Genomic DNA, 13745 nt, shown 5'->3' with positions numbered 1-13745 from the left:
TTTTTCCTCCAATGGTATAATGTTCGCAAAAGTGATGCAGATTATGCTAACATCGATAACACAAAACGACATCTATGAAAGAAAAAACTTAGTTGTCTAGTCTCTATTGGAAATCCTAATATGACACATTATACCCATACAGAGACTGCTATGACCATACTTCTGCTCAACAGTAGGTACACTTTTGCTGCGCTAGTACCTGTCGTAAAGTTGAACATCGAGCAATCTTCTCAGAAGTACGAAAGTTGCACACATAGAAGAGTATTAGCGTTGTGGAAAAAAAAAAATATGGATCAATACAAAAATAAGATTCATGTTTGAACCAAAATATTTTTCATAATTAATTTTCTTTATCGGTGCAAGACTGTATAAACATCCTGTATTCTTTTCTGAAGTCCCTAGTTTTCGTATACTGTTAATATATCTACATAGAAATACCATAAAGTCGGTTGTGTAAGTATCGTTTTCAAAAGTTCTTTAAAATATTACAGGGAAAAAGGGGACTCATGCGAATGTGGGGCACATGTGAACATGGCTAAGATCGCTTCAAGCAAAAATCTAGAAAAATTCTCAAATTAAGGAGAGTACCAGTTGTAGATCTTGGACAAATATTTAGAGCATTGAGCCATTTTATGCGTCTGTGGTGCCAACTTCTTTGTTTTAGCAGGTGTTGAAAAAAATTTTTCACTACCTTCTTCACGTGAAAATATTGTTACAAATTCTGTAAATAGTAATTATTTTTGTGATAAATTTGTCGTAATCTAGCTAAATTAGGCGTTCACTAAATTATCTTTCATCTAAAATTATTGTAGTAACGTAACCTGTAAATAATTTCCTGTAATGAATATACAGCCCCTATACATTCGGTTGAAGTATACGGGTCCCAATTTTTCATTGATAAGGTTTGTGAATGAAAGAAATAAACAGTCTACGATTTTCGAGAAGCATTTGGAATATTGTGGAAACTTTTCGATGTTTATAAAATGCGTCCCGCATGATAAAACGTCAGTTTCGATTGAGAATTTGTACTGAGAGTGTATTAGCTCTGTTTATTGCGAGGCATTTCGCTGTGTTGTTTTTCGTATTTGGAAGTAAATACGTGTGTAACCGTTGAGTTTACGGTGTTGTGTGATATTTGCTAATTGCTAATGATTATTTAGCAGTTGTTGACGCTCTTTCCTGTACATAGTGTAAATAAATTTCCTGTGTTTTTAATCAAGAACTTTGTCGTCCTTTCAAGAAAGTTGGAAGTCGCACCGGATCCGTTACAATATTTTTAAAACTAACTGTAACGCTAAACCTAAGTATTATGATCCATTGTATGAACATTCAAGTAAATTTATGACAATGTTTAAATTTTTGTATTAAATTAAAAATTCTTTATTTTTGCGAGTTAGCTCTAAAGTATATGGGACACTTGTGAACACAACATCTAGCGGCACAAGTAAACAGTTCTAATTGCCGTTCTCCGTAATATTTTTATTAGTGCAGGATATTGTAAGTGTTAAAAAATATGTAAATATTTATGATTATTTTTTTCCTATAGTTAGTTTGTAAATTTATTGGTAATTATTACTAATATTATTAAGTATTTATTTACTCATGTTTATTATTTTTATTTTTAAATTTTTTGTTACTAAATTCATTAATTAATTTAATTTTTAATGAAGTCATAAATTTAGTGTCATGTAATACTTACAGGAAATAAAAAGACACAAAATATTTTCATTTAATTAAAAACTGAAGTTCATCATTTTAAAATGAATTATCGAACAATGTACGAAGCTTAAAAGCAAAATGTATAGAATAACCCTTGAATAATAAAACGTTATTTGTATTATATAGTCATAGTTTTTTTTTCTAGTCTATTCAGTGATCAGAACAAGCTACGAGGCTTTAGAATTTGACAGTGAGCAGTTATATATTCAGGAAAGAATATTTTCTCAGGGGAACAATTACTGTACAGTTGACACAGTATAGGTTACAAACCCTCCAACGTATTGGTTATTTAGGTATATGATTCATATTGAAAAATTTTTCTTTAAAATGTTATGCTTCCCCTGCATTTTTTAGCCGTTTTCATATGTGCTCCAAGACGTTTCTTAAAAATACCATAAATTATACAAATATTTTTTAAAAAATCCCAAAAAAATCTATGACACGAAGAAAAGTTCATTCAATCATAGAGACACTTTTGCGTTGAGAAATTGGTATTTTTTTTAAAAAATAAAGAGTTAAAAAAAATGGATAAATGTGCCCGCTTTTCCCCATAATCTTTCATTTTGCCAGATGTTAGTATTTTCGTCGAAATATAATAAAAACTAATCCAAATACTACACTTCATAAAAATTAATTCAATAAGCTTATATCTGATGTAAAAATAAAAACCATTTCTAGATATTTTTTGCGTAACAGTGTTAAATAATTCTATAGCTGACATTCATTGAAAAAAAAAAAAAAAAGAAACAGCCAAACCTTATATATGATTTTAAAGTCAATCAGTTTGAATTAAAAGGACGGATATCAAATTACCAACATTGTTACACTGGTAAAAAAATCAGGAAACTTTTATGGTAAATATTACTGTAAAATAGAGTGTTTACAGTACAGAAAAAATTTACAGTGAATTGGGCCGAAAAGAATGAACAATTGCAGCGCCAACTGATACACCACGTGTTTTTCAGTGCGAAGCAGATAACACCGTATTTCCCCCATTCGATGTATCCTAACTCGTATTAGTAAGCAGCAAAGCCGCCTGCCAATCCGATGGTCCCAAGATTGAACCGGCTGCTCGTGTTTTACGTTTTTAAACTCTCGTTTAGTCTACCGTAAAATTTTACAGTAAAATAGGATTTTAAGGTAATAGTTACTGGCTACATAGATGCCAATAACTTTTACCATTAAGTTTCTGGATTTTTTTAAACAGTGTTGCTTACGCCACTGTTCTTTAATTAAAAACGATTCAACTTATTTGTTTTGTACGGCTTTTAATTAAACGGTTTGCTATAAAAACTTTGAAATAAAATAAAGTAAAATTCATTTTTTCAAATAATATTTGAAACAGGTAAACACTTACTTCGTGGCGTTGGAGGAGGCTTTGTTGTTACAATTCTTTCAATTCCTTTTGAGAAACAACGTTTCAATATAAAACTATTTAGAGACTTAATTCGGAAAATAGATTTATTTGATTACCTTCTCTATAGGTCTATAATTGTCTCCCACCCTTTAACATTGTCTCCCACGAAACTCGTAGTAGAATAGAAGAACAAATACTTACTAAAGAAATAATCATTTACATCAGGAGCACTCTTCAGATCACTTAATCACAATTTGAGCACTTTCCTACCTGTTCTTCGTTCTTGATACTTTATCTAAAGAAATCGTAGAGAACTGGAAGAAATTCTGCTTAATTTATCTTCATCAACTTCCAGGGCAGCACATCTTATTTGTTTTTCTTTGATCATTAAGGTAAAAGCAATCTACTGCGAGTAATAACTGTTAGTTTTTCTTGTGTTTTGCATAAAATTTGCCTTAAATGTTGGTTAACGCAAATGGAAGGATAAAAATAATTATCAGATGATGCATAAAAGTTTCTTATGGTATTATGTATTATTCGTACATTTTTGGATATAGTGGAACCTCGATCTTACGTTTTCTGTTTCATACGTTATTCCAATTCTTCCAATTCCGACGTCATTTTCAAATTGGTCCGTTTCATACGTTATTCCAATTCCGATGTCATTTTCTAATGGTCCTTAAAAAAAACTGTACTGATAATGAGTAAAATTACGACGACTTGTATACTTGTACAAATAGAATTAACTAAAAAGAGTCAAAAAAAAAAAAAAAAAAAAAAAAATGAATTTTGACATTTTGAATTCAAATTATGTTTTTCGCAATCACGACTGTGTGAATGTAGGCGTGTGTGTAAGTGTGAGGAGCGTATGTGTTTGTGTGTAGGAGGTATGTGTATGTGTGTAGGCATGTGTGTTTGTGTCTGTGTGCTGGCATAAGTGTGTGGGTAGTTGTGTGTATGAATGTGTGTGGGGGGGGGGGAGTTTGTGTATGTGTGTGCAGGCATATGTGTTTGTGTCTGTGTGCAGGCATGAATGTGTGGGTAGTTGTGTGTATGTGTGCGTATGTTTTTGTGTGTGTATGTGTAGGTGTCTGTATGTATGCGTGTGTGTATGTGTTTGTGTATGTGTGCGTGTGTGCAGTTGTGTATGTATGCGAGTATGTGTGTAGGACATGGATGCAACCTGGAGACGGCTTTCGCTATAGGAGCAGCATCGTGAGGAGCCGGTCGACGGGGATGGTGCGGAGGATGGCGGTGGGAAAATAAAATCATAGCACGCCAAAAACAGTCAAATAAAAGCAATAAGCAATCGTGATTGCTCAAAAAAAAGAAAAAAAAAAAACTTTGCTAACAGCTGTTTTGAGGTTTTAAGAGAAAATCTCTTCATCAGTGCAAGAAGAAAAATGAATCAGAATGTCTTCATGCACTGATGAAGGGTTTTGCTTTTGTAACCTCGAAACAGCTGTTTGCAGAGTTTTTTTGACTCTTTTAAACTGTTTTTACTTGTACAAGTATACAAGTATACAAGTCGTCATATTTTGCTCATTTCGTTGTAAAAAGTTTCAGTCTGCTTTTTCACATATAGTGGTAATGGTAAAATATTCCGGACTTTACGTTACAATTTTACAGAAAGTCCGCTTAATACGTTTTCCTACAAATAGATCAAAATAATTTTAATAATTCCCATAGACTTTTTCTTTCGATTGCAATTTTTTCAACATAAATTTATTTTTAAGCTGTTTGAAGCAGTTCTAGCATTCTTCTTCTTTGTCTTAGAGAGGAATTTCTTTTGATCGCCCACGAATTCCTTTAATGTCAGATTTACTACTCGCTTTCGATGATTATGATGAAGACGAATAAAAAGTAATCAAGTGTGTTTCCCGCAGCTAATCTAGCGATTCAAAGCATAAAAAATTAGAAAACTACTTTTATTTGGAAATGCCAACTAAGAAGAAAATTAGAAAAAAAAATGTTTGTATGGATCGTGCTATATAAATGCTATTGTATTTAAAAAAAAGTAAAGTTACACATTTTCCCGAATATTTCAGTAGATAGGAGTAAATTTTATAAGATAAATAAATTTCAATTTTGAATTACAACTTTTGTCTTAGTCCACTTACTGTAAACTTAAAAATAATTAAATTTCATAAATAAATTACCAAAGTTTCATTTAGCAAAATGGTAAAATAATTAGGACATAATTAAAAAAAAAAAAAAAAAAAAAAAAAAACAGAAAATTGAAGAAACAAATAAAGAAGGAAAAAAAGAAAGAAAATCATTTTCAATCGCATAATATTTTTCTCATGAAGCTGATAGCTTCAACTTAATGACGGTACTTTTGAATGTAGTTTTTACAAATCGTTTAAAAGATTTTCTTCAAAATGCTTTTTTACAAGATTAAAAAAATGTTTAGTTAAGTGTTTTATTTAATTTGCAAAACACATTCCTAAACAGTTTATCAGTGTTAATTTAGGCTAAGTTGGAAAAGAAAAAAGATGTAAATAATGCTTACTCTTTTTCTTGAACTTTTTTTTTGGTGATATTCTTAAAAAAAATCCTGGACATCTTATCCGCATTTCTTTTGATGCTTTACTACAAAGAGGCAGCAAATAAAAAAATCACTAGAATTTAAATTCTGTAAAAAGTTTGTTTGCGTAACGACGAATTAAATAAATAAAAAAACAGCGAAGCCGAGAAAATGTAAATGTCATTGGAAGTGCGTACACAAAATTAGTTGGCATTGTGACAAAAAAAAAAAAAAAAAAAACATTAATTTGAATTTTTGACATCTTGAATTTAAATTATGTTTTTCGCAATCACGATTGTGTGTATATAGGTGTGTGTGTTTGTTTGTGGGGGGTATGTGTTTGTGTGTAGGGGGTATGTGTATGTGTGTGTTGGTGCATGTGTGTGTATGGATGTGTGTGTGTGTGTGTATGTGTGCGTGTGTGCAGTTGTGTATGTATGCGCGTGTGTGTAGGACATGGATACAACCTGGAGACGGCTTTCGCTATAGGAGCAGCATCGTGAGGAGCCGGTTGAGGGTGATGGTGCCGAGGGTGGCGGTGGGAAAATAAAATGATAGCACGCCAAAAACAGTCAAATGAAAGCAATAAGCAATCGTGATTGCTCCAAAAAAAAAAAAAAAAACTTTGCTAACAGCTGTTTCGAGGTTTTAAAAGAAAATCTCTTCATTAGTGCAAGAAGAAAAATGAATCAGAAAGTCTTCATGCACTGATGAGGGGTTTTGCTTTTGTGAGCTCGAAACAGCTGTTTGCAGAGTTTTTTTTGACTCTTTTAAATTGTTTTTACTTGTACAAGTATACAAGTATACAAGTCATATTTTACTCATTTCGTTGTAAAAAGTTTCAGTCTGCTTTTTCACATATAGTGGTAATGGTAAAATATTCCGGACTTTACGTTACCCTTTTTCAGAAAGTCCGCTTATTACGTTTTCCTACATATAGATCAAAATAATTTTAATAACTCACATATTTTTTTTCGATTGCAATTTTTCAAGTTCCACATTTTCCCTAATATTTCAGTGGATAGGAGTAAATTTTATAAGAGAAATAAATTCCAATTTTGAATTGCAATGTTTTTCTTAGTCCACTTATTTTGAACTTAAAATGATTAAATTTCATAAAATAAATCACCAAAGTTACATTTAGCAACATAGTAAAATAATTAGGATATAATTTAAAAAAACAGAGTACATTGAAGAAAAAAATAAAGAAGGAAAAAAAGAAAGAAAATCATTTTCAATCGTATAATGTTTTCCTCATGAAGCTGATAGCTTCTACTTTATGACGATACTTTTGGATGTAGTTTTTACAAATAGTTTAAAAATTTTACTTCAAAATACTTTTTTACAAGGTTAAAAAAATGTTTAGTTAAGTGTTGCTTTATTCGAAAGATGATTCTTGCCATTTTTATTGAAATATGATTTCTGGCATATGGCCATCTCGACTGACTCGGAGAAAGTCCAATTGGAAAGTCCATTTTTCTCACTTTGTGCAGCAATAGAGGCCGTATGTCGGTGATAAGGTGGCCAATGGTCTCCTCCAAGGCGTCAATCGTCTGTGGTTTATCGGTGTAGACCAGAGACTTCACATAGCCCCACAAAAGGTAGTCCAGCGGTGTTAAATCACATGATCTTGTAGGCCAATTAACGGGTGCGAAATTATTCGTTTACCGAACGTTTCTTTCAATAAATCAATTGTGACACGCGCTCTGTGGCATGTTGCACCGTCTTGTTGTCTATTCATGATGAAATGGCAAATCAAACTGAACACAAAACAAGTGACAGCTATCAAAATGACCAACAGATTAAACAGTGTTCTCGACTTAAAGTTCTTACCTCTAAAAAAACACCCTTTACATACAGATTACTCATTAAAAAAAACATTTAAAATTTAGAAGGTGTTACTACATCCCTTACTTCAATTTAGATTTATTAAAATCTTAAAAAATAACCATGTTTCGTATTTACGTTAGAGTATGCATTGCATAATTGCATTACTTAATGAATTAGGTGATGTGATTGGTAATATCTAAAGCACACAATCAGTTCGGCGCATCGGAAATTCCGTATTAAACGACGGAAATACTGAGAGTTAAATATTATAACTAACTAGCAAATGATTAATTAAATCCGGTGCATAATTTCTGAATCTAAGTAGCAATCCTTTGACAACAAAGTATTACTCTTACAACTTAGTAATACTTTGTTGTCTTAGACTATTACAAATCCAACAACTTGTATTAGTCTAAAATTATTTTAATGTTTCTCACATCGTTTTCGCTTTTTTGTTTTTCTTTAATTGCATTTTTTTTCTTTTTTTAGCACTACGAATATTTAAAACAGAAATGAAAAAATAAATGTGCATATATATATATATATATATATATATATATATATATATATATATATATATATATATATATATATATATATATATATATATATATATATATATATATATATGTGTGTGTGTGTGTGTGTGTGAGTGTGTGTGTGTGTGTTGTGTGTGGGTGGGTGAGTATTGTTTTACAATCGGTCTGAAATTAGTTGTATCCCTTCAGAACAATGAATGATACGACTTTTAAAATTCAGAAACTTGAAATAACCTTCGATCTTTTGATAGTTGACTTCAATTTTTTTATGAAATTTTCTGCTTTTGATTAACTGTTAAGAAAAATCTCAAGTAGCCTGTGTATTTTAATTTTCGGTGCCTCCTTATTCATATTTTAAAATATAAGAAAGCCTTTTTACTTCCTTTTACAAAAAAGGAAGTATTGTATTCGCGAAAAAATTTTCACTCAAAAATCGCCCTTAATTTCCATTTTGCTCACCCCCAAATGAATGTTGAGTTTTTTTTTCGATTCGACCACATGCGGAAAAGTGCCTAAGAATGTATAGACACGCGAAATATCCATTTTGACCATCACCGAGGTAATTACAACGACTTTTCTCGTGACGTCTGTATGTATGTGCGTATGTGTGTATGTGCGTATGTGCGTATGTATCTCGCATAACTCAAAAATGGTATGTCCTAGAAAGTTGAAATTTGGTACATAGACTCGTAGTGGGGTCTAGGTCTGCACCTCCTATTTTGGTTGCATTCGGGTGTTTCTAAAGGGGTCTTTTGCACCTTTTTGGGGGGAAATCATTGTTAATTTCGATGCAAACTCAAGTGGTGTTATAATTTGGCGCTCACTTGGCGATATATCGCCAGTCTTTTGGTTGCCAAGTTTTGTCGCCAACTTGGCGAAAAATTTGGCGATTTTTTTTTTTTTTTTAAATCTGCTTTCAATGTGGCCATTGCTAGTGATATTTAAAGAGTTAGAGAGAGAATCCCATTAAAATTGCAATAATAGGGAAATAGCATTAAATTGGTGTAAAAGGAAGTCATGTGATGCACACATCAGCTCGTTCATTAAAAACTACTTTAATCTTTCATCTGCTTTCCATTTTCTCGTGGTTTCTTGTAACGTTCTTTCAATCTTAAGTCTCAGAATTTCTGCATAGTTAAATTCTGATGGAATTTACTAATAAAAAAGCAGACCGAAGTATACCACTTATATTTCCCATTTAATTACCGGGAAAGATTAGTACTTTCGTCTATCAACATCAGGTTTTAGTAATTTCTGCAACAAAAGAAGGTGAATTACCCTCAGTAGTCCCCAACAATATTTGAACCAAAAACCAAATAATGTAAGTGAAAAAAGGAAAGGATTAGGGATTGTAATACTGGACAAAAATGCAATACGGGTACTCTTTAAAACGTGATACCAGAATAGCAATATTAGAAATTTCTCAACAAATAATAGAGAGCATACTGTTTGTTTGCCATATTTCATAATATTTTGCAAAAATAGTATTATTTATGAAAACGTATTGTGAACATGTGAAATGAAGGAACAAATTTCATAGTAAAATAACAAAAAGAGTAAGAAACTTAATGCATCTATTGAGTTGTCTCTAAGCCTGGAACTCATTTTAGTGCACAAATATCCTGCAGTTGAAAATACTCTTTCTTATTTCATGCAGGTTAGTAGTACTGTTAACAATCTCCTCTACTTGTTTCAAAATCCTTCATCCGCAAATAATTTGATCTCTTGAGTGTTATATTTGGACAAATCCTCTTGTGTGTGTGTGTGTGTATTTTTTCGCATTGTGTGTAACATTATAAGGTTTTTTTTTTCTCGCCTTTGAATTTATAGTTAGTTGAAATTTATCTTCAAAAGACGATAATTTTCTAATATGAACACCATCTACAATGATTTCCTTTGATAAGCTAGGTTTGAGTTTGCTTTTTGTTAGCTCTTTGGTTTGAATTTACGATCAACTTAACAAAATTTGATTTTGTTATTTTTATTAATTCGTTTTCTTTTCAAAGTTCTTTACAATTATAGTTATGGAAATATCTGAAAATATGTTCTAGTGGATTATGCCGTACTAATATCTAAATTTTTAAGGCAGTATATAATTTCTAAATATTAGCTTACAAGTATAGAGCTAAAAAATGAGACAGGACAACAAATAACCATTTGTTTTACATACTAACAAGAAAACATTTTTGTCAAAACTCAGTACAGGTGAAACGTATTTTTAAAAAATATGTTAAAAGTAGTACATTAATTGATGGTTCAAATAAATAGTTCATAGGAAAATACATTCTAAATTGCGCTTGAAATTAACTTTCACTAATAGAAAAAAAGGTAATCACAAAATTAAAAAAAAAAAAAAAAAAAAAAAAAAAAAAACATTGTGCACATAAGCGTACGAAATCACGATGCATCTCACCACCTAGTAATGAAAATATCATTTTGCAACCTTTCCGCTACTTTTATTTAATGATATTCTATTAGTGCATGCTTTTGAAGCCAACACTGTTAAAATAATTCCTGAACTTTCACCATAAAATCCTATGATAGTGTAAAATTTTGCGGTAGAATAAACAAGAGTAGGAAAACGCAAAATTCAAACTGCAGGATCGATCTCGAGATCTTCCGATTGGCAGTCGGCTTTGCTACCCACCATACGAGTTAGGACACATGAATTCAGAGAAATTCGGTGGTATGCGGTTTGCACTATAAGTCACGTGGTGCATCAATTGCGCAGAAATCATTTATTTTTTCCGTACAATGGCTGTATTTTTTTTCTGTACTGTAAACGCTCCGTTTTGCAGTAATATTTACCATAAAAGTTTCCTGAATTTTTAATCGTGAAGTTTTTACATCAATAGATTGATTTTCGTACTGTATCATGGAAAAAGAAATGTACATTTATTATAAAAGTGGATATTATCTAATAAAAAAATTGAAAATCTTTAATTAAATCTAATTATTATTTTCAACTAGTGCCGAAAATAACGGTATTTTGTCTCAGAAAATATCGGTATTCAGTATACCGATATACCGGTAATGCAATCACTAGAAAGGATACACAAAAAATGCTTTATTTTCTAACAATACAATTTTTTTAATTTTACTTATTTTTTCCTTTTTTTTAAGATGTCTATTAAATATTATTCCATTGATGAAATACATGGTGTGTTGAAAGTCTTGCATTTATTAAGAAACAAATTTTGAAAAAAAAAAGTCCTTAAGAACTATGAGTACTTATTTTTCTTTTGAAAACGTTTTTCCTCCAATGGTATAATGTTCGCAAAAGTGATGCAGATTATGCTAACATCGATAACACAAAACGACATCTATGAAAGAAAAAACTTAGTTGTCTAGTCTCTATTGGAAATCCTAATATGACACATTATACCCATACAGAGACTGCTATGACCATACTTCTGCTCAACAGTAGGTACACTTTTGCTGCGCTAGTACCTGTCGTAAAGTTGAACATCGAGCAATCTTCTCAGAAGTACGAAAGTTGCACACATAGAAGAGTATTAGCGTTGTGGAAAAAAAAAATATGGATCAATACAAAAATAAGATTCATGTTTGAACCAAAATATTTTTCATAATTAATTTTCTTTATCGGTGCAAGACTGTATAAACATCCTGTATTCTTTTCTGAAGTCCCTAGTTTTCGTATACTGTTAATATATCTACATAGAAATACCATAAAGTCGGTTGTGTAAGTATCGTTTTCAAAAGTTCTTTAAAATATTACAGGGAAAAAGGGGACTCATGCGAATGTGGGGCACATGTGAACATGGCTAAGATCGCTTCAAGCAAAAATCTAGAAAAATTCTCAAATTAAGGAGAGTACCAGTTGTAGATCTTGGACAAATATTTAGAGCATTGAGCCATTTTATGCGTCTGTGGTGCCAACTTCTTTGTTTTAGCAGGTGTTGAAAAAAATTTTTCACTACCTTCTTCACGTGAAAATATTGTTACAAATTCTGTAAATAGTAATTATTTTTGTGATAAATTTGTCGTAATCTAGCTAAATTAGGCGTTCACTAAATTATCTTTCATCTAAAATTATTGTAGTAACGTAACCTGTAAATAATTTCCTGTAATGAATATACAGCCCCTATACATTCGGTTGAAGTATACGGGTCCCAATTTTTCATTGATAAGGTTTGTGAATGAAAGAAATAAACAGTCTACGATTTTCGAGAAGCATTTGGAATATTGTGGAAACTTTTCGATGTTTATAAAATGCGTCCCGCATGATAAAACGTCAGTTTCGATTGAGAATTTGTACTGAGAGTGTATTAGCTCTGTTTATTGCGAGGCATTTCGCTGTGTTGTTTTTCGTATTTGGAAGTAAATACGTGTGTAACCGTTGAGTTTACGGTGTTGTGTGATATTTGCTAATTGCTAATGATTATTTAGCAGTTGTTGACGCTCTTTCCTGTACATAGTGTAAATAAATTTCCTGTGTTTTTAATCAAGAACTTTGTCGTCCTTTCAAGAAAGTTGGAAGTCGCACCGGATCCGTTACAATATTTTTAAAACTAACTGTAACGCTAAACCTAAGTATTATGATCCATTGTATGAACATTCAAGTAAATTTATGACAATGTTTAAATTTTTGTATTAAATTAAAAATTCTTTATTTTTGCGAGTTAGCTCTAAAGTATATGGGACACTTGTGAACACAACATCTAGCGGCACAAGTAAACAGTTCTAATTGCCGTTCTCCGTAATATTTTTATTAGTGCAGGATATTGTAAGTGTTAAAAAATATGTAAATATTTATGATTATTTTTTTCCTATAGTTAGTTTGTAAATTTATTGGTAATTATTACTAATATTATTAAGTATTTATTTACTCATGTTTATTATTTTTATTTTTAAATTTTTTGTTACTAAATTCATTAATTAATTTAATTTTTAATGAAGTCATAAATTTAGTGTCATGTAATACTTACAGGAAATAAAAAGACACAAAATATTTTCATTTAATTAAAAACTGAAGTTCATCATTTTAAAATGAATTATCGAACAATGTACGAAGCTTAAAAGCAAAATGTATAGAATAACCCTTGAATAATAAAACGTTATTTGTATTATATAGTCATAGTTTTTTTTTCTAGTCTATTCAGTGATCAGAACAAGCTACGAGGCTTTAGAATTTGACAGTGAGCAGTTATATATTCAGGAAAGAATATTTTCTCAGGGGAACAATTACTGTACAGTTGACACAGTATAGGTTACAAACCCTCCAACGTATTGGTTATTTAGGTATATGATTCATATTGAAAAATTTTTCTTTAAAATGTTATGCTTCCCCTGCATTTTTTAGCCGTTTTCATATGTGCTCCAAGACGTTTCTTAAAAATACCATAAATTATACAAATATTTTTTAAAAAATCCCAAAAAAATCTATGACACGAAGAAAAGTTCATTCAATCATAGAGACACTTTTGCGTTGAGAAATTGGTATTTTTTTTAAAAAATAAAGAGTTAAAAAAAATGGATAAATGTGCCCGCTTTTCCCCATAATCTTTCATTTTGCCAGATGTTAGTATTTTCGTCGAAATATAATAAAAACTAATCCAAATACTACACTTCATAAAAATTAATTCAATAAGCTTATATCTGATGTAAAAATAAAAACCATTTCTAGATATTTTTTGCGTAACAGTGTTAAATAATTCTATAGCTGACATTCATTGAAAAAAAAAAAAAAGAAACAGCCAAACCTTATATATGATTTTAAAGTCAATCAGTTTGAATTAAAAGGACGGATATC

Source organism: Uloborus diversus, chromosome 9 (genome assembly GCF_026930045.1).
Source record: "Uloborus diversus isolate 005 chromosome 9, Udiv.v.3.1, whole genome shotgun sequence".
In the NCBI taxonomy this organism is placed as follows: domain Eukaryota; kingdom Metazoa; phylum Arthropoda; class Arachnida; order Araneae; family Uloboridae; genus Uloborus; species Uloborus diversus.
The sequence above is the reverse complement of the archived record's forward strand: the minus strand, read 5'-3'. Positions refer to the sequence as shown.